The 21,024-nt window shown below is 44.8% G+C and overlaps 1 protein-coding gene across 2 annotated transcripts in view; it reads left to right on the top strand.

Moving 5' to 3' along the window:
* The first annotated feature begins 49 nt into the window (after positions 1 to 49).
* Positions 50 to 21,024, top strand: part of LOC125434665 (CCN family member 2-like) — a 44,957-nt gene continuing 23,982 nt past the window's right edge. For both annotated transcript variants that reach the window (XM_048500208.1, XM_048500209.1), the window contains exons 1-2: positions 50 to 1,243; positions 2,165 to 2,167. The gene's annotated coding sequence lies outside the window, so the exon portion shown is untranslated. The remainder of the gene's footprint in view (positions 1,244 to 2,164; positions 2,168 to 21,024) is intronic.

A 21,024-nucleotide genomic window follows, 5' to 3' on the forward strand; every position in this document is an offset into this window, starting at 1 on the left:
GGAGGAGCAATGGCAGCCTGATGGGAGGAAAATGCCCAGGGATGAGGCGGGAAAAGACCAAGATGACAGGAGGAAGGAAAGTGACAGAGGAGAAAGGAAAGCGAGGACATTGATAACAGGGGAAGAAAAGAAACGATAGAAGGCAGGAAAGGGAAGGGTAGAAGAAAAAAGACGGGGAGAGAAGGAAGGACAAGGAAGGAAAGGACTGAAGGGAAAAACAAAAGGGACAAAAAAGGTAGAAGAGAATGAGAGAAAGGGAAATCAGTGAAGGGGAAGAAAAATAAACAATATGAAGCGGGAAAGGATGGAATAGAGGAAGGGAAGGGGAAAAGAGTGACAGAAAGAAGGAAAGACAAGGGCTAAAAAGAAGAAAAATAGGAAGCCAGCCAGAAAGAAAGAAAGAAAGAAAGAAAGAAAGAAAGAAAGAAAGAAAGAAAGAAAGAAAGAAAGAAAGAAGTGGGTGCTGAGATAGTAGAATTGGTTGCAGGGTATACATATTTTCCAGTGGTTCTCTCCTTTCAACACACACAGTAATAATTGTCTGTAAATTAAAATCTGATCGAACCTCTCCAGAGCCCAGCTAGAACATTTCTCAGGAATGTGTTGTTTTTAAGGAGTTTTTACATAGGGGAACATGAACAATATGCGCCTTCCACCTGCAGTCTGAAGTGGTGCAGCGTGCTCCTCCGTCCTAGGATTCTACCACCTTATTCCATCGCACTTGTAAACTAGGCTAAAGATTTGGCCTGATGGTGCCGTCATGAAAGCGATGGCCACGTGAGAATGAACATGAGCCTCCTCATAGGGAATGCAGTTTGGCACAAAAAGTATCTGTGCACAGTGAAGAAATAAAGTGGAACAGAAATCCCAAAGCACCTTTAAGAACTCAAAATGATTCCAGCGTAAGCTTTTTGTGAGTTGGGACCCACTTCATCAGAGGCATTGGAATATACATCCAGGATTTCATTCCTGAATAACACTTTCATAAATCTCCAGATGTGGGAAAGGAGGACAAACAGGCAGTAATGAAGGACAGAATGTAAAAAACTTTGAGGGCAGAGGACAGAGATCTCCCTTGAACTTTCCCCAAAAGTTCTTTCCACACACCTCTCTCATTCATGTAACAGTTGCCAGACCCTAGATGTGGAGGTCTCAGTTCTGGAATTGAAGAAGAACTCCTTGGCAGCTGTTCCCATCACCTAATCTGGAAGGAACCCGGATATCCTCACCTGTGGAGGAATTAGTCAAAGTCATGTATCTTGGCTTGGTATTCGATAACGATGGGGTGCATGGGGCAGAAGAGACCAGCTATGTTTTTTATCATTATTTATTTACTTATTTTATGCTCACAACATATACAATTTACTTCATTCCGCTCAGAACATACAGCCGGGACTGCGGTTTGGAACCAGGGGACCAGAAGTCTACATGCACGTCAACATAAGACTTCGCCATAAATATTGCCGTAAAGGCACGGCGTGGCGATTTGCTTATTACCTGCTTTCATCCTATTAAAATATATGATAGCTATGATGGCTGAATACATACTCCTAGGTTTGAGGCAGTGTACTTTTGAATATTAGTGGCTTAGAGATAACCACAGGGAGAAAAATTTTGGGGCGTGGGACGGGTTGGAGATATGGGAAGGAGCTGGCGTTGTGGAACAGGATCGCGAGCTTAGATCAGTGGTAGCGAACCTATGCTTCCGGTGCCAGAATTGGCACTCAAAATCTCTGTGGAGCACGCACAAACAAAGTTCAGCATCATCGCCGGGAAATCGCCCCTATCCGAGGCTAGCCTGGGCATGGGCTCGATTATTAGCATTAAACCTAAGACCTAGTTTTGGGGAAGCAGTGTAGGTAACCCTGTTAAGTGCTGTTAAACCCCGCTGATTTTCATGCAAAGAACTAAAGCACAATCCTTTACCTGGGAGTAAGCTTGGTTGCTGGCAATGGGGCTTGCTTCTGAGTAAACCCTCCTAAATTAAGTGATTCACCCGGTGGAAGGATTTGCACAGTTAGCTTCAAAGCAAAGCCAAGCCGCTTAACTTCACCGCAAACGCTTACTCCTGAGTAACCGCATGCCTCAGAGCCAACCATTTTTTCTAAGCTCAAACCTCAGTATTCAGGTTAAATTGCCGTGTTGGCACTTTGCGAGAAATAAGTGGGTTTTGGGTTGCAGTTTGGGCACTCGGTCTCGAAAAGGTTCGCCATCACTGGCTTAGATCGACTTTTGATCTGATCCAGCAGGACTCATGTTCTCATTAGAGGTGCCAGGTACGGACTGTTTCTAGTCCATGGAAGTCAAAATAACACCAAGAGATTCAGTTTAGGTGGAAGAAAAAGTCTTATTGAGAGAAGCTATCCTGTCGCTGTCTTTTTCTCTATGGCCTTGCCTGTTGTCAGCAGTAGGGGGAAGCACAAAATAGAGGAATGACTGAATAGAGATGACCCATTTCAACAGTGAATGACATACACAAAGATTACACGAATTACTTTGTGAAGACTTTTTTTGAAAGGTACTATTCCAGTTGGCCCTGGTTAGTAATTGAATGGGAGACCACCAAGGAAAAACAAGGTTGCTGTACAGAAGAAGGTAAATCACCTTTGTAAATCTCTTTCCTTGAAAATCCTGCAGGCCCACCGTAAGTTGGCCTGCACTTCAAACCCACACATCATTCAGGATCTCTGGTTACTTTTCCAAGATGTACGTGTGTTAGAAATCCATATCTGAATTCAGAAAAAAGTAATGTGTGAAAATTAGAAAAATATATTCTAAGTTACATTTATGGAACTGATGGGGTATCTGGAAATCATACTGTATATAGTTGGAAGACTTTGCAGAAATAAAGGAATGTGCAGCTCGTCATGCAGACCAGTCCTGTATGTGTTTATTCAAAAGCAAATTTCATTGGGTTTGAGGCAGTTTACAACTGAGGGTAGGGTTGACAACGGTTTACTCTGAGGGTAGGGTTAACTTTGGAGTTATACCTTAACATGATGAAGGGGTTTGTGTGTATCAGCAAAGATGGGAGCAATACTGTAAGGGTCTAGATTCTGTCAAGAGGCTAAGCTCCTAGCAGAGTCACTCAAGATGGAATGGTCACACCTGAGGCCTCAGACAAAGATCTGTCCACCCCTTCAAGGATCAATGGCCACATCAGCAGAAGAGAACAGACTGTTCCAATGGTGATGGGGGCAAAGAAATTCTTAAACTTGAGTCTACCCTCCAAAGCAGTCATTTTCTGCAGAGGAACTGATCTATGTAGTTTGGAGTCGTAATTCCAGAAGATCACTTGGAGGTTGGCAACCCTAGCCAGGGAAGGGTGTATAAGATTGCCACCCGAATCTGCAAAACACGAACAAGGCAAAAGCATGTTTGTTTAAGCAATTGTTGATGCTCCCAGTCTGCCCTCAGAACAGTCAATTATAAACATGGGGATTGATGAAGTCCCTGAACAACCAGCAGATATTTACATGGTCAAAGATATTTACATGGTCAAACTGAATTTTGTTTCCAACAGATTCTTTCTGTTTTAATAGAACTGGGAGAATTGGCTTGTGATACAAAGAAACAGACAAACATGGTCAATCCACAAAGTAGGAGCCAGAGAAGTTTGGAATAGCTGCTGTCTTCCCAAAGACAAAGCCATTGTGCTGAGGATCTGTTTCCTATTATAGTGTGTGATGAAATTCAGAAGAAAAAAAACTTTTCTCAACTTTCACTGTCCTCCCCTCATTTATGACAACAGTAATAGTTTGATGGGCCATATAACTGCATAAATTTTTCCCTTGCAGTGTGCACAAACGATCTGAGACCTGGCATTGTCTTTACTAGCAGAATTGCTCTTTCCATTAGTTATCTTTCCCCATCCTGTTCTGGATTACTCTGGTTGGGCCTGATGCAGGTTTAGGTATGTACTTAAGAAACTCTAGGCATCTAGTTAACTTTCTTATATACCAGCTCATTTAACTCTTAGCCAGAGGAACACCTCAATAAAGCTATAGATTCTTTCTGTGTATACAACACAAGTAAACACTGTTAAAGAATCTCTGCTTCCATTGTAAGCTCTTTTGATTACAGTCAGCCCTGAATTAACCATTAAGCATAATAAACACATGGTTTTAGTCGCCATTCACTCAAAACTTTTTCATGGTCCAAGATCAGCACATGATAAATCAATATAAAATACAAAATACAGCAGTTCGGTAAAATAATGTATACATTAAAAACAATAAAGATCATTTGAGATAGCAAATAGAATTAACCAGGGACCTCCTCATCCTGGTTGTAAGACCAAATTTTGCAACTTGGAGTGAAATTTCTGGATTCCTTCTCAGAAAGCATCAGTGAAAGATAATGCAATCTATGTATTCCTGGATAGTCTGTGAGTAAAGCAGTATACATCTGTTGAAAACAACATAAAAATAGGAGACAAACTTGGTAGATGAAGGGACACTTACTGCTGGATCAGCATGCAACCTTGGTTTTAGCTTGAGTCTTTAACCAAAGATACCCCATAATATTCTTGTGAGTAAGCTTCTTGGAAAGATATGGACTAAGAACTAATTAAACTGTTGGTTAATTTTTGTACCAATTGGTTGACTGGCCAAACACAAAGAGTGCTCATCAATGGTTTATTTTCATCCCGAAGAGAAGTAAGTAGTAAGATTTTGCCACAGGGGTTTGTAATCCTGAGAGCCCAGTGCTATTCAATATTTTTATCAAGCGAAACGGATAATAAAATGCCAGAGGGCATGTTAAATCAAATTTGCAGATGATACCAAATTAAGGGTGCAGGTAGCTAGTACTCTGGAGGACGAGGGGCATGATTCAAAATGATCCCAGACGGATTAGAGAGCTGGGGACCAGGAAACTTAACAGAAATGAATTTCAACAGAAGGATAAATGTAAGATTCTACACTTAGGCTGAAAAGGCCAAAATGCACAGAATCTGGGATGGGTGACACCTGGCTTGACAACAATTGCATGAGAAAGGGATACAGGAGTCTTAGTAGACCTAGAGCTGGAGACATGGAATGAAACAGTGTGATGGTATAGCCAAGAAAGCGAATAAGGTTCTGGAATGCATCAATTAGAGTATAGTGTCTAATGCAGTCGAGGGAGGCCATTGTACCACTCCTAATCTGCATCAATCAGGGCCTCACCTAGAAATTATGTTCTGAGTTCTTAGGCTTTTACAATTTAAGAAGGATATTAAGCTAGAATGTGTGTCCAGAGGTGGGCAGCCAAAATGAGCAAGATGTCTGGAATCTGAGAGAATTCTCTGAAGGGAGGAGCTGCAGGGAGCTGGGAGAAGTTTAGTCTGGAGAAAGCAGAAGGTTCAGGGACTTTGGTTGTTTCACTAAATGTTGGAATGCTTTGGAAGAGAATGTCTCATGTCGAAGAGAGATAAAGCATGTTCTCACTTCCTCAGGGGCTTGAACACCAATTCAAAAGGTGCAGGAAAAGAGATGCCATCTAAACATTAGGAGAAACTTTCTACAGCCAGTCCAGAGGCATTAGGCCAATTAAATTCCACTGCCTTGGAGTGTGGTGGAGAACCTCCTTCTTTGGAGGTTTTTAAACAGAGGCTGGATGAGCATATGTCAGGAGTGTTTTGACTGTGTGATCCTTCATGGCAGGGGGTTGGACGATGGCCCTTGTGGTCTCTTCCAATTCTATGATTCTAGGTGACAAGTATAAAATATTCTTAACAACAATAGCAACACCTTTTATTGGCATATAAATACATAAAATTATAACATATTAATATGTAAAGATTAAAAAATTAAAATATGTGCTAACAACCCCCCCCCCAAAAAAAAATATGTGGATTATACTCCAAAACCCAACCTAAACAATTTGACTTTGCATGCCTTGCTGAAACTAAAGTCCAGCACGGCACAAACATCATCAGAGAGTGCATTCCACAGTATAGGGGCCACAACTAAGAAGATCCTTCCCCTAGTGACAGCTAACCGAGCCATCCTGGGGCCAAGTATCTGCAGGATGCTCTTAGAAGATGACCAAAAAGAGTGTGTGCAGTTTATCAGTCAGAGCAAAACTGAATGTTCAAATATTCTGTGCATGTGAATCAGTAAAATCAGGGAAACAACTCCCCACAAAAATGTTTGGGGGCAAGGAAGGAACACTTCTCCCCTTACACACAATTGCTTTTAAGCACATTTGGACTCTTTATTATTTTTTAAGCCATTTGCCTCAGCTGCTGTGTAGCTTCAGGGAGCTGAACCCAGATCCAGCTCATTAAAAACCCAAATGAGTATTTTGGCCCTCATGAAGCGAACAGTTTCTTGTGGTACATAATGTTGCAACAGACATATCTGAGCTGATTGTACTTACATGACCTCAGAGCTTTGGTAATAAGCGGTACGGGGAAGTTTACATCTAATTGACAAACATGTCACTACCCAGGACGTTGATGATAACCGTATATTTTGCGGTACCCTTTGCCTGAAAGCGCCTGAGAACCATGGGCCATGATGATAGATGAGTGCTCATACAATCTTCCAATGAAAAAAACAAACCGCCTGTAAAAAAAAACAACCGCTTTTCCCACCGGTAGAGCTCCTTTCAAGTTATATACTTCCATATGCCCAAAACCACAATGTCGGTAATTACTTCTTGAACCAAGAAATTGACTGAAACAGAGAACTCGCCGGTGCTGTCCCGGTACTATGCATTCCATCATCAAAGAGAAGGAAATCAGGGAAAGAGAAGGATTGAGCCCCAGAGCCAAACATTCTCTGCATGCTCTGATTACACCTACACAGCAGTCAAACCACTAGCGCTGGATCAGGGCCAGCGCTAAGGGGAAGTAACTCCTCCTTGCATAATGATCATATGCACAAAACACTTTTAAATATCAACCGCTATACTGTGTCCATTAAGCCAGGGGTGTCAAACTCGCAACGGCCTATCCAGATATTCCTGAACTGCCAGTTACCACCGGTCCTTTCCAACGCGGGCACTGGCTATGCCGGAAGCGAGCCGATGGAATTTGTAGTTTAAAACTGAACATCTGGAAAAGGCTCTGAAGTTGACACCTGTGCATTGACAAACACTTTACTGATAGCTCTCTGTCCAGCCTATAGCTGGAAAATCTTCCGTGGAAGCAGATATGCGCTCACGAGATTCCAGTCATTTGGTGACTCTGGCTTCTCCGAATACTAAAGTTTGCATCTCTAGCAAGTTGGCTTGCATACCGCTTTTAGCAGGTGCGGAGGTAAAAGTAGTCCTAATACCGAGCATGAAGATTAAAATTATACTGCCCGAGGTGGTGACATCACATTGCAGTGTTTATTAGGCAGTCTTGGTTTAGGGTGGTTTGCCATTGCCTTCCCAAGTCATCTACACTTTACCCCCAGCAAGCTGGGTATTTAGTGGTTGTACAGAATAACAATTTCTCCTATTTCTCATGTTTGAAATTGTCACCTTAAATCTTCATTTCTTCATTTGCTTCATTTATACTCCACCTATCTCAGGGAGGATCACACAACAAATAACAATATTGTAGGAATATAGGCAACGGAAAGCTGACCTAATAGCAATGTATGTATGAAAAAATACGGCCAAGCACGCCAAAAGGGTACCAATTAAAAAAAGGAAACTACATTATGAAAGTGGAGACTGCATGAGAGGAAATGAACAATCCCTACAATGAAGGTGGGTGACAAAACTAAAGGACGATGCAGAAAGGACAGGATAAGATATATGATGAGCACAGACGGTAGCTAAAACCCTGCTGCCTTTATAAAAATGCCCTCCTGGACAATTTGGATTTTATACTTTGTGCGGGACTATAGAAATATGCCTCTTTAGGCAGGCCATTCCACCAAATATGGCCACAATAAAGAATGCTTGGGTTTAAATTTGCCCTTTTCTTGAGGGTAAATGTATGTAGCATTTGTAAAGTTCTTTTGTTACCCCAAAGAAGAAGGCAAAGATTTGTTTTCTCTTTCTTCATGGGCCAAGTCTAGATCGAATGAGCTTAAGTTACCAGTGGGTAGACAGTGTGCACATAAGGAGAGCCACAGCAGTTTGACAATGGGAAGCAGTTGCCAGCAGGCCTGGAGAAAAATGTCCAGCCTTTTAATGTGTTCAAATGGGCAATTTAAGCTTTTCGTGGCATGGAGGTAAATAACATCCCATTAAGCCCAGGAAGACCCAATATGAGATGGATTGACTCAATAAAAGAAGCCACAGTCTTCATTTTTCAATGGTGGGACTTTTTGTGACCATTATTTAGTAGGATTGCCATTAAGTCAGAAACTACTGCACTCCACAAAATATGCTCACAAACCTCTGTTAAAAAGACCGGGCATTTTGCTCCAGGTGTGTTGGCAACCTTATTGGGGAAGTGAATGGGTTCTCACTCACTGGACAGCCACCTGTTCCCCTCTAACTTTAGACTTCTGACTCTGAATAGGGGATTAGACTAGATGACCTAAAAAACTCCTTTCCAACTTTTGATCTTCCAGCTCACCACAGCACTGAGTAACCCAGTAACTGATCTCACATGGTTTGACTTTCAGTCCTGAAGTTCACTGGATGACAGTGAGACAGTCACTGTCTCTCAGCCTTACCTACCTCAAAAGATTGTTGTGGGCTAAAATGGCAGTAGTGTAGGATCCTCAGAAAAAGGCAGGAGATAAACATTGAGAATAATGTAAGCTACAGCTGTCTTCAGGTGAAATGTTTGGCTGAAATGCTAACTGTGTGTGGCTGGAGCCAAAAAGATGGAAAACCTTGGTGCAGAAAACATTCATCGGTCTACCAGTTCCAAGATGAGGCATCTTTGGCAGAACATAGGGTGGATAATACTTTCCCTGTTAATAATTCCTGGCTGAAGGTAAAACTTGGTGTTTACTTCTGCTTCACCCTGTCCTCCTGTTGAATAATAACAAATGACCCTCTGGCAAATATTGTGCAATGAGGTCCCATAAAATAACACCAGGGTGGATTTCAAGGGTCACTCTGTTCATGATTTCCCCAGCTGGCATTGTTTCTCATCTGTTTACAGCTTTCATGAGCGCCCCGTGAAACAGAATCCTTTTAAAGCTTTCATTGGAAACAGATGGAAGAGCTCCTGCCAAGGTGTTTTTCATGCTTCATTCATCACAGGGCTGTCTTGATTTGTGAGACCAGCCTTGCAAGTTGATGGCTACTTTTACGGAAATAGTACCCAGATGACAGCAGATCCCTATTAGCTTTGCATATTGGATATTATTCTAAATTTTAGGCTGGGGACAAGCTGCACAGATGCCATCTAAGGCCATCAATGACTTTCCTGAAATCTTCAGGCTGAATCCAGAAAGAACGTTCTGAACTGATGGGTTGTATGTCAGGTCGCCAGGACAGGTTTCCATCAGGACCGGCACATCTTCAGGGTGGCTTCCATCCTATTACAAACAATTACACACATAAGCTATATTACAATTTTAAAAACTCAGATGGCGACTAAAACATCCCGTAGGTATAAAATGAAAAACCCAGAAGATTTTAAAAACCAGAAACAAGAAGGAGTAGGGGAGAGGGAGGCTATTTGAATAATAGAAGACTTAGCTGCCTCAACCATATGCCTGATAGGACAGCTCTATCTTACAGGCCCTGTGGAACTGCATGAAATCCTGCAGGCCCTGGTCTCACCAGGCAGAGCATTCCACCAGGTGAGGGCCAAGGCTGAAAATGCCATGGCTCTGGTTGAGGCCGGCTGGATATCTTTTGGACCAGGGATTACCAGAAGATTGTTGTTAGCTGAATGCAGCATCTTTCAATTGACACACTGGGAGAGACGGTCTCTGGATCTTACACGGCTCAAAGCATCAAAACAGTCCCTGACTTCAAGCTCCTTTCTTATCTGGCGAACGAGAGTTATTGCTCCTCTCACTTCTGCACATGAAGCCTGCTGGGTGACCGTGGGCTAGTCACAGCTCTTTTGAACTCTCAGCCCCACCTAGTATCTCACAAGGTATCTGTTGTGGGGAGAGGAAGTGAAAAGAGTTTGTAAGCCCCTTTGAGTCTCCTTACAGGAGAGAAAGGGGGGGGGGGTATAAGTCCAAACTCTTCTTCTTCCCCTTTTTAGTACTGTTACTTTCTAACCAAATAATGTTTTCCTCCCTTTGATCATCCCTTGGAGGAGAAGAGATGTGCACCAACAAGGAATTTCTGGGAACTACCAGAAACTGAGCATTCTCTCTGCTGCCTTGTTGGCTTTGTGGAGATTTTTATCGAGGTGATTTCATTTTATTAAGGGACCCGATGAGTCGTAGTTTCTGCCCTGCTGCACTGTAACAGCTCCATTCAAAACTCCATTTCATTTTTTAAATATTTAATACTGTACCAAGTAAGAAGGGGGTGGTCTGAACAATACAGCTCCAAGTAACTGAATAATTTGAAGCATTTTCAAAACAAGCTGGAAAGTAACCCACTAGGGATTTTGCCTTGTAGAAGTTTCTCACAGTTTGGGCTGGAGGCATGCAAGCGACTCCTGTGAACCTTTTTTGAAGATTAGCAAAGAACAGACTTGTCAGCAAAGACAGACTTGATGTTGTTTAATCTCAGGCCTTGGGGAAGCCGTCCTAGGTCGGAAGCCAATGTGGTGTAGTGGTTAAAGTGTTGAACAGTGGTGGCGAACCTTTGGCACTCCAGATGTTATGGACTACAATTCCCATCAGCCCCTGCCAGCATGGGAATTCACTGATGGGAATTGTAGTCCATAACATCTGGAGTGCCAAAGGTTCGCCACCATGGGACTAAGATCTGGGAAACCCAAGTTTAAATCCCCATTCTGCTTGCTGAGTAGTCTTGGGCCAGCAGAGGCATGGGGGAGGGGGATGGTGCCTGGGGCAACACTTGCTCCAGCTGTCCCCCATGCCACCCCCCCATTTACCTTAGCTGGTGGGAGCTTGCTGTGAGCTGCCCCTCAGCCCAGCCCCACCAGGCTGCTCTTTCAGCCAGCAGAGCCTCCTGCCCGCAGAGCAGCCTGGCGGGACGGGCCTCCTGTCGGTGAAGCCTCAGCCGGCGGAGTAGCCTGGCAGGGCGGGCCTGAGGGAAGGGTGTGGGGGGCAATTCTCTACCCCCCATGTGACCAGCTGTCATGCGCCCGGGGACATGTGACCCCACATGTCCCCGTGAGTGCTCCGCCTCGGTGGACCAGTCCCAACCTCTCAGCCTGACATACCTCACAGGTTGTGGTGAGCATAAAATGGAGAAACAAGAATTAGGTAAGCTACCCATTGAGGAGAAAGGTGGAATATAAATAAAGTAAACAGAAAAATAAGACACTATGAGACCTTTTGTGATGCTGGCTTACACAAATGCATCTAATGCTTGCTGACTAAAATTTGCTAATCTGCCTGTGGCCGATTACCCACCAGCACTCTGGCACTCAGTAGGACAGGAAGCATGTTAGGGCAAGAAATCCTGTCCCGGCATGCTTCCTGTTTGTGGTGCGGCTGGAGAGGAGGTGCATCAGGGCAAGATTTCCTGTCCCAACATACTTCTTGTCCCGCGCATGCTTCTTGCTTTCTGCAGGGAAAGCGAGAGCATTTCTGGTGTGACTTCTTGCACCAGAGAAGGGCAAGGTCAGGGAACGCCGGCAGTGGGTGATCAGCCTCTGACATGGATTCTGCAAACGGATCAAATTGCTGTCACAGGGACCAACTCTAGAATGAGTAACCCTGTTCCAAGGCATCAAGGAAAATCCACTGAAAAAAGTTGACTGACATGCAGGATCTTCAGTGGGCAGAAACAAATTCTGAAGGCCTCCCTTGACAGGTGACATATGCCCAGGACGAATACCAGCAACCAGAGGAGGAACAGCAGACCTCACTGGCCCCTCCCCCTCCCCCCTAAAGTCCTCACGTTTCTGGGTGGCTTTGGGGGTTTTTTTTGGTTTTCTGTCTGTAGAGGCACATTTTTTTCAATGTAGAGGCACCAAACTTTGTTATTAAAGATATATTTTGAGGCCCTTACAGAACATGGCATCATGTGCTAAAGAAATATTTTAAGTGTGGAGAAGAAGAAGAAGAAGAAGAAGAAGAAGAAGAAGAAGAAGAAGAAGAAGAAGAAGAAGAAGAAGAAGAAGAAGAAGAAGAATTGGATTTATATCCCCCCTTTCTCTCCTGTAAGGAGACTCAAAGGGGCTTACAAACTCCTTTCCCTTCCCCCCCTCATAACACCCTGTGAGCTGGGTGGGGCTGAGAGAGCTCAGAAAACTGTGACTAGCCCAAGGTCACCCAGCTGGCATGTGTGGGAGTGCACAGGCTAATCTGAATTCCCCAGATAAGCCTCCACAGCTCAGGTGGCAGAGCGGGGAATCAAACCTGGTTCCTCCAGATTAGAGTACTCCTGCTCTTAACCACTACACCACTGCTGCTCTAAGATCCCAGTTAGTCAGTTGAAGTCATGTCTCTCCAGCCCAAGAACTCTTACCACAGTTGAGATCCCAGCTGAGCTGCCAGCTTGCAACCCAGAGAGTCGAATGTCAATGTTCAGTGTTAAAAATGCCAGGGCAGATTATTGTCCAAGCCTCTGTGCCACCCCACCAACTCCTGCACTAGTCCATCTACTGACCCTTCTCTGCTGCCTTTTAGGGGGGAAGTTTAAAGTGAAGGGGGGGGGGAATCAGGAGCGATCTTGCCTGTATGCTTTTCTGCAGCTACAACACTCCCCCTTCCCCAAAACCCAATAATCTCCAAACGGCCCAGTTTTCAGAAGACATTTTCAGGGCCAACCTTTTGTCAGACTGTAGGAGGAAACAGAATGACAGCGCTTTTACTGAAAAATAGTCTCCTGTAGAGAAGAATGTGTCTGGAAGATATTTATCATCAGAAGGTCACATCTGGGTTTCAGAAGGCACCAACAGCCAAGGATTCCCTATTGGTTTATCTTTGAGATTCCCTCAAAGACCAATCCTTAAGGTTTTCCCCCCTCAGTCCCCTTTCTTTTCATCACAGTGAGGCATCACTTGTTCTAGGGATGCTCTGGGGTCTCGTGTGACATGAGAGGGAAATGACAGGGCAAAGATCGCAAAGGGACCTCTTGGGGGTCCTAAAAGTCCCTTTTCTCAAGCTGCATGAAACTGAGAAAACACAACTTTCATATTGGTCATCAGGAAAGAATGTCTCTCTATAGCTTTCCACAACACCCCTATGTGGTTTTGATATTCCTCACTGTGCAGTGGAGAGGGAAGAACAAATGTTTTTTAAAAAATCTGAAGACAGGAAGACCTGCTGATATTTTGGTGGATGCTTCACATTGTGAATTTGCACATTGGAGGATCACAACATTGATGGCACACTTGATGCTTTGCACATGCTACACCCAGGGAGACCCATTCAAATTCCCACTTTCCCCCAATGAGACTCACTGAATGGGCTAGTCGTTCTCCGATAGCCAGCACGGTAGGGCAATGAACTGTAATCTGGAGAACTGGGTTTGATTCCCCACCCCTCTACATGAAGCCAGCTGGATGACTTTAGGCTAGTCATGGTTCTCTCAAAACTCTCTCAGTCCCACCTACCTCTTAAGGTGCCTGTTGTGGGGAGGGGAAAGTCCTTGCAGTACAGGAAACTCTTCATCTTCTTACCTTGTCGGGCTAAAATGGGTGAGAGGAATCCCTGTATGCTGTCATGAATTCATTGGAGGAAGGGTAGGATTAGAAAACATCCCCCCAATAAATAAATACTCTATAATGAGCATATTTCATTGCCCTTGCAGAATATTGTATCCTGTGGCAAAGTAATTTGCTAATTTCTGCATTCTGAAGAGCTGTCAGACAAGTGTTCCAGGGGCCACTTCAGAAGTTGCTGCCGTGCCATGATTTGCAATTCTCTTGAATCCCAGTTTCAAGCTATGACTAACAGTCCTCTCCCCCTGTTAAAAAATTCTTAACATGGGGATTCTTCTGAGGATGAGTGATAAAAAAGTTTATGGGGAGAAAAGGCATTCTCTCTGTGGCTGGCATTCTTTCTGGGATTCCCCACAGTGCTTTCCATTGACTTCCAACATCTGCTGTGGGGACTCTTCATAGGCTATTTTTAATCCCTGTTTATTTGAACTAAGCATACAGCTTGCCAAAAATACCTAGTTGTCCTCTACAAACACAGCAGCCAGGTTTTCTGGCCGGGGGTTAGGTTGTGCTCCCATCCCCACACAAGATGTACTAGGAAGCCTTCGCCTGAGCTTCAAGCAACAAAATCTGATTTGTACATGCATGAAAAACTGGTTGTTGTGGGTTTTCTGGGCTGTGTGGCCAGTGGTGGGATCCAAAATTTTTAATAACAGGTTCCTATGGTGGTGGGATTCAAACAGTGGCGCCAACGCACACACGCACCTCCAGTCCCTGTTGGGCAGGGAGGTTGCTTTAGTAACCCCTTCTCAGCACTCAGAAAAAAATTAGTAACCACTTCTAGAGAAGTGGTGAGAGCTGGTTGGATCCCACTTCTGTGTGTGGCCGTGGCCTGGTAGATCTTGTTCCTAACGTTTCGCCTTCATCTGTGACCAACATCTTCATAGGTGTACATCTTCATAGGTGAAGAGGCTGGCCACAGATGCAGGCGAAACATTACGAACAAGATCTACCAGACCACGGCCGCACAACAACCAGTTGAATCCAGCCATAAAAGACTTCAACAAAATAGTGCATGAAAAAGTTTCAGCTGGCCACCCCACGCTAGGCACCTGTTGCGACAGACCCCCTCACCTTCTTAATGTTCAGAGGCAGGCTAAACGCTTTCTGACTGAGCTGGTCAGATTTCCTGCCTTTTCTTAGAGTCTGAGCTGCTCGATATGGTAGTGTGAGGTGATTTAAATCACGACTGCTCAGTTCTATAACTCTTCAGAAGGTGCAAGGAGCCTGTTGTTTAACTTTTGGCCAAATCCCCTTGTTAAGGCACCAAAGGATACAGAGGCAGGTTAAACAAACAGAAGTAAAATTTATTAAACAGATGCGATGGGATAGGAGAAAACTGAAATGGATGGAAAATAGGCAGGAGATAAATATGGTACAACCTTAGTTCATATTTCAGTTTTCGGCGTTCAGACACTGGCACAGATCTTAATTAGGCTTGTAAGTTTCAGTTTCAATTAGGCTTGAGCAAAACAGGGGTGGGGGGGAAATCAGTAAAATTCAGGTTCAGGTTTATCATGCATCAAAATTATCAGGAAACCCCAAAATCTGATTTGGGAAACTTGAAAATATTCAGGTTTCCTGAAAAAGGCAAGAAAAAATTCAGCTCAGTTTGAGTCTCTGGGAAACTTTTTTTGGGGGGGGGGTCTGGATTTCCACCTGTAGGGGGCACATTTGTCAAGTTAGAGGCGCCAATCTTGCTTGGTGGCCTTGGAAGACTCTCCTGATTTGAGCACCCAAGTTTGGTGGAGTTGGTTGACGGAATCTGTAGGTCCCCAAAGGGGTAGCCCCCATCTTCCATTAGAAACCATTGGAAACAATGGGAGATGGGGGCTATCCCTTTGGCGACTCATAGCACTGCACCTGCTTAACCAAATGTCACCAAACCTGGACTATGTTATCAGGAGGGTCTCCTGAATCCACCCTGCAAGTTTGGTTCCTCTAACTTGAAAAATGCACCCTCTACAGAAACTCCCAGAAATTCTCCAGATTCTCCTTATAATTGACTTGACTCCATTGTAGCCAGTAGGAAATTTCTACACGGAGCACATTTTTTCAAGGTAGAGGTACCAAACTTGCCCTGAGGTTGTGAAGGTGGCCATGCTGGCAGGGTCTGATGGGAATTATAGTTCATGAACATCTGGAGAGCCACAGGTTGCAGACCCCTGGTCTAGGGGGCTCAAGAAGAGGTGATAGAAGGGAAAGATGTTGAGATAGAAGCACCTCAGGGTGCACCTCTATCTGTTCCTCCTCCTCCAGCTCTGCCCTCCCCTCTTGAGCTACCCCAGAGCCAATTTAACCCCACCCCCACCATGTAATGTGAGGAAATGGTCACCACCAGTATTGAATCAGGGAAAGTGGCAGCTATGGGCAGCTTCAGAAAAATCTAAACTTTCCCACCCATTCCGCAGCCATTCAGCTTGTGCAGGGATCTAGTCTAAAATTTCAAATCAAAGCAGGTTTGAAAAAGATCACAGAAAAGTCCAGAAAACCTTGAATTGTGGGGAAGCTGGGGAGAAGCCACGACCCCCGACATCTAACTCAGGTCAAATAACCTGTATGGAAATGGCCAGGTACTGCTCCAGATTGCTGGTTAATCGTGCTAAATCCTCCTCTTAGGAAAAGTACCAAAAGTCTTTCTGAGTCTCCTCTTCATCTTCTGGTAAGAGCGCATTTCACAGAGCAGACCGCAACAGGGATATATATTCACTTTAGTCTTAGGCCTGAATCATGTTTTCTGATCCCAAATGGCCATTCCAAGCAACACATGGCGGTAAACAAGACCTGTTCAAGCATGCTGCCGGGAAGTAAAGTGGAGGAGTTGTTTAATGAGCCTGAATGGTCTTGTTTTTCTTGCATCGGGTCCAACCAAACATGGATTTCATCGAAGGAAATTGCGATTGAGAAATGTAAGTAGGGAGGGTGTGTGAGTGGGTGAGTGATGCTCATTCATCTTCCTCTGTTATTCTTAGTAGGAAACATCCCTTTGATCCTTCCCTTTCATATCTTAGAATTAAATTGTGATCTCAAAAGTTTTTATCGTATGATTCTGCATTGAAGATTCTTGTGGTGGCCTCTAAAAGGCCAACAGCTTAATTTTAGCAGAAGCTTTCATCCTAGGAATGGTGCATAATCCACAAAATATTTCTGCCACAACAAACCTTGAACTGTGACAGGTCTTTGTTACTTTTAGTAATTTGTTCATCTAGATATTTATCTACCTTTCATTCAGGGCCAGTGTCAACATATCCTGAAGTGGGACAGCTGCCCAGACCCACAGTTTCTGGCAGGGCTCCTGTTGCCAACCCTCTAATCCAGGAGTCCCCAACGTGGTGCCCAGGACATCATGGTGCATACCAAAAATTTCCCTGAAACCCACCTACTGTTTGTAGAAAGTGGATGGAACCTAGTGGGGCTTTTGCCCAGCAAGACCATCAAAGATTTGATTGATTGGACAATTTTTTTAAAAAATTGCTGCCACCGCTGCACAAGGATTTTCATTGTACAGTGGAACCTCCAGAGGTGGGATCCAGCAGGTTCTCACAGGTTCCCGAGAGTAGGTTACTAATTATTTGTGTGTGCCGAGAGGGGGTTACTAATTGGTAATTTTGCCACGTGATTTTGGCCTTAGTTACGCCCTCCTCTCAGCAGTAGCGCGCAGAACTTGAAGCAGTCTAGCAGGAGGTGCACTGGTGTGCGTGGCAGCCTGTGCCTACATGCATTTGTTTCCCACCCAAGGACTGGTGCAGTGGCTGCGTCCTTGCCACAGCCCCGCCAAGGAATGCCCCACCCCCGGAATGCCCGGCCACGCCCCGTCGTGCCCCGCCCAGCCCCATTGGTGCTACGCCACAGTTTGAATCCCACACCATGGGAACCTGTTACTAAAATTTTTGGATCCCACCACTGGGAACCTCGGTTTTCATCGATAATCTGTCCAGAAAACCTTGGCGAAATCTGAAACCAACAAAAACTGAGGCAAACACTGGAAAGCAATGGAAACGCACGGTCACCGTTTGTTATCGCAAAATTAGCGTGCGCGCGCCGACAAAATCTGACAAAAACCGAAGCAAACGACGAAAACCAAGACAAAATTTTCGGGGACAGAATTGACAAAACCCGAAACCGGTGATAACCAACGACAATGAAAACTGAGGTTCCACTGTATGACTAACAGCAAGCAGCAACAGTCATTTTGTGGCTGAGTCCACCACACTGTCAGAATTCCAAAGATGCCCACGCCCTCAACAAGGCTGAGGACTTCCGCTCTGCTCACATATATCCTCTGCAGCCTGCACTCACACCCTTCCACTGCCTGCTTGTGAATGCTTTGGCAACACTGCTCACAGCTGCATATGCTACCTAGAGCTGAAGAAGAAGCCAGGGTGTGTTGGTGGTGCGCAAAGCATTAACATTTACGGTGGCTATGGCAGCAGGACTCCAAATTGTGCAGGCAATGTTGGCAACTGTAGGTGGTCGAAGAGCTTGCAAGTGGCCAGGAGAATGAAGCACAAGTCAGTGGGATCACAGGAGGTGGGCAAGAAGAGGGGGCTGATAATGGGCACGAGGGACCCCTGAGCACTCTGTGCCCAAACCTTGTCCCCAAAACCTGGAACCAGCCCTGCCTGTATTTTTCCTCTATGCATGTACTGTTAACACACTAGAGATTCATATCCCATGCTAGTAGCTGCACCAGTGTGCTAACATTACACGTTTAGTGGCTGACGACGCCATTGGAATGAGACTCAGACATGTGCAGCATTGTATAGAGAAGGTCTTCGCTGCCGTTGGCACCCTATTTAAATCAGATCGGATACATGTGGGTTTAAGGAAGAGTTACAACTGGAGCCAAATAAACACGTGTTGCATGCCAAGAAATAAAAACAGAAGTCTTGGAACTGCATTCCCCTGCCAAGCAGAAAGTGCATTGCTCAAGACCGAGCTTTCCGATAAACTGTAAAGTGGCTTGCCAGAGCACAAACCGGAGATGGTTTGTTTCTTTAATAGTTCCGCAGCTGTGAAACGACACAGCTGCATTCTCACACCCCCTTCCTCCTCGGGCCCTGTCACTAGTGTTGCCAACCTCCAGGTGATGGATGGAGATCTCCTGCTCTGACAACAGATCTTCAGGCAACAGAGCTCAGCTCGCTTGGAGAAAATGACCGCTTTGGAAATTGGACCCTATATAGCCATATAGTTGGTTGACTGATGTCAATGCAGAGCATAATATAGAGCAATAAAGACCCAGATACCAGTGAGTTTTCGTTTAATAAGTTTACTAGCTAAATGGGAGAGTACACATGGAAGGAAAAACAATAAACTCTCTTCTCTACCGGCGGGATTAGGGGTGTCCAACTCTGGCGCTTCAGATGTTCATGGACTACAATTGGCCATGCCAGCAGGGGCTGATGGGGATTGTAGTCCATGAACATCTGAAGCGCCAGAGTTGGACACTCCTGGGCTAGATTGTTATACTCCTCTGAGCATATGGCTGAAAAGGCAGAACAGTACGAAGAACAAAGGCAACTTTTATAACTCTGACAAACATGATCTTACAGTCAACAGCAACTGTACTGGCTAATGACTAATCAAAGAGAGCAGCAGTGGCGTAGGAGGTTAAGAGCTCATGTATCTAATCTGGAGGAACCGGGTTTGATTCCCAGCTCTGCCGCCTGAGCTGTGGAGGCTTATCTGGGGAATTCAGATTAGCCTGTACACTCCCACACATGCCAGCTGGGTGACCTTGGGCTAGTCACAGCTTCTCGGAGCAATCTCAGCCCCACCTACCTCACAGGGTGTTTGTTGTGAGGGGGGAAGGGCAAGGAGATTGTAAGCCCCTTTGAGTCTCCTGCAGGAGAGAAAGGGGGGATATAAATCCAAACTCCTCCTCCTCCTCCTCCTCAATAGGTCAGCTCATCAGAGTATGGCCTCAAGATTTTGTTTACATACAAACAGATGCTTAACACTCATGACTGATTGTAATTCCCAACAATTATACCCCACTGAAATCCCTCCCCTACCCAAACCCTCTCCTACTGAGGCTCTGTAACCCCTACATAGGAATGGAATGAGCCAGGAAGGGGTTTCAGGGCTGTGTTTATTTTGTGGGAGTTCTCTTGGGAACCTTCATCTTCTGAGGCCAGTTCATCTGGAGACTTCCTGAGCCACCTACAAGAAAAAGAAATGGACTTGTGGTTGGCAAGCTGTGGAAAGGGGACAAGTTAATTGAATATGATCATGGTTTTGTTGTATTGCTAAGTTCTATGTTGATATATGATTCATTAAGTGAACAGTAAGAAGAAGAAGAAGAAGAAGAAGCAGCAGCAGGAGGAGAGGAGGAGGAGGAGGAGGAGTTTGGATTTATACCCCCTCTTTCTCTCCTGTAGGAGACTCAAAGGGGCTTACCATCTCCTTGCCCTTCCCCCCTCACACCAAACACCCTGTGAGGCAGAAACTTTCTTTTAAATTGTTTACAAGACCCATTCCAATTTCTGCCCAACAGAACCCACAAGCTGAAGTTGCAACTGCAAATTTTGCAAATATTTCCCAAACCCAGAGAAGAAGAAGAGTTTGGATTTATATCCCCCCTTTCTCTCCTGCAGGAGACTCAAAGGGGCTTACAATCTCCTTGCCCTTCCCCCCTCACAACAAACACCCTGTGAGGTGGGTGGGGCTGAGAGAGCTCTGAGAAGCTGTGACTAGCCCAAGATCACCCAGCTGGCGTGTGTGGGAGTGTACAGGCTAATCTGAATTCCCCAGATAAGCCTCCACAGCTCAGGCGGCAGAGCTGGGAATCAAACCCGGTTCCTCCAGATTAGATACATGAGCTCTTAACCTCCTACGCCACTGCTGCTCCAGAGCTGGCATCCTTACCTGTCACCCTCATTCTCCTTCCGTGTGATGGGTAATATGGTGGATAATCAACTTATAGCAACCTTGTAAGGATTTCAAGGCAATTGTTTGCCATTGTTTGTCATTGCCTGCCTCTGCATAGCAACCCGAAACTTCCTTGATGGTCTCCCAGTCCAAGTACTAATCAGGGCTGACCCTGCTTAGCTTCCAAGTTCTGATGAGATCAGGCTAGCCTGGGCCATCCAGGTCAGGGCATGGGTAGCATAGGGCATAGACTGGACAAGATCAGGCCATCCCATACCATTCCAACTCCCCTGTTAGAAATGTAGAGGAACATTAAAAGAAGCAGCAGTTCCTCCCCAGTCCAAAATGATGCCTTTTGTTCTACTCTCCTGCATTCTACCACCTGTATTATTATTATTATTATTATTATTATTATTATTATTATTATTATTATTATTATTATTATTATTAATAATAATAATAATAATAATAATAATAACAACAACAACAACAACAAC

This window comes from Sphaerodactylus townsendi, linkage group LG06 (assembly GCF_021028975.2).
Source record: "Sphaerodactylus townsendi isolate TG3544 linkage group LG06, MPM_Stown_v2.3, whole genome shotgun sequence".
NCBI lineage: Eukaryota > Metazoa > Chordata > Lepidosauria > Squamata > Sphaerodactylidae > Sphaerodactylus > Sphaerodactylus townsendi.